This window comes from Octopus bimaculoides, chromosome 29, assembly GCF_001194135.2.
Source record: "Octopus bimaculoides isolate UCB-OBI-ISO-001 chromosome 29, ASM119413v2, whole genome shotgun sequence".
NCBI classification, from domain to species: domain Eukaryota; kingdom Metazoa; phylum Mollusca; class Cephalopoda; order Octopoda; family Octopodidae; genus Octopus; species Octopus bimaculoides.
This window is the reverse complement of record NC_069009.1, coordinates 792,457-793,044: the sequence shown is the minus strand read 5'-3', so window position 1 is coordinate 793,044 and position 588 is coordinate 792,457. Positions and strand designations below refer to the sequence as shown.

The 588-nt window shown below is 33.3% G+C and overlaps 1 protein-coding gene across 3 annotated transcripts in view; it reads left to right on the top strand.

The window, feature by feature from the left end:
- Nucleotides 1–588, top strand: part of LOC106873850 (adhesion G-protein coupled receptor G6) — an 82,527-nt gene that overhangs the window by 35,414 nt on the left and 46,525 nt on the right. The gene's annotated exons all lie outside the window — the stretch shown is intronic.

Here is a 588-nt window from a genome sequence, read left to right as displayed (position 1 = left end):
ATAATAATAATAATAATATTTGCTGTAGCCCATCTTTTATACCAAGACAAAACAATGTACATGATAACACTTCCAATAAATTAAGATCAGAAGCCATGAGAGCCACTGCCTGGTACTGCATCAGGGAATTTATTATTATTATTGTTTTATGTTTGACTTTTGCTTTGCATTTGTACAAGTTGGATCCAAGTCTCACCCAGAGACCTCAAGAGACAACAAGCCTAACAGTGATTCATTAATTGTTGTGTTTAATTTGCATCTAATATTTCGTCACAACTTTGTTTTGTCTCCCCAGACAGCACATAATTTCGTCTCAAAGCAGCTGTAAATTTCCTTAAATTTTGTTAAATTTTCCATTGCAGAAAATATTGAACCGGTTACAACAAAACTCCTAAATATTTCACAGAAATTGCATTTGAAAAAAGAAGATATTGACTTAGTAGTAAAAAATCTTGAGAAAATGATGCCATTGATCCGGCGTGAGTCCGTCAATATAATACTGCGCATAATACTTCATAGTATCAACAATATAATAAACGCACCAGAGAAGATTTTGGTTGAGGCAGAAAAAGCTAACAGAACTGTCAG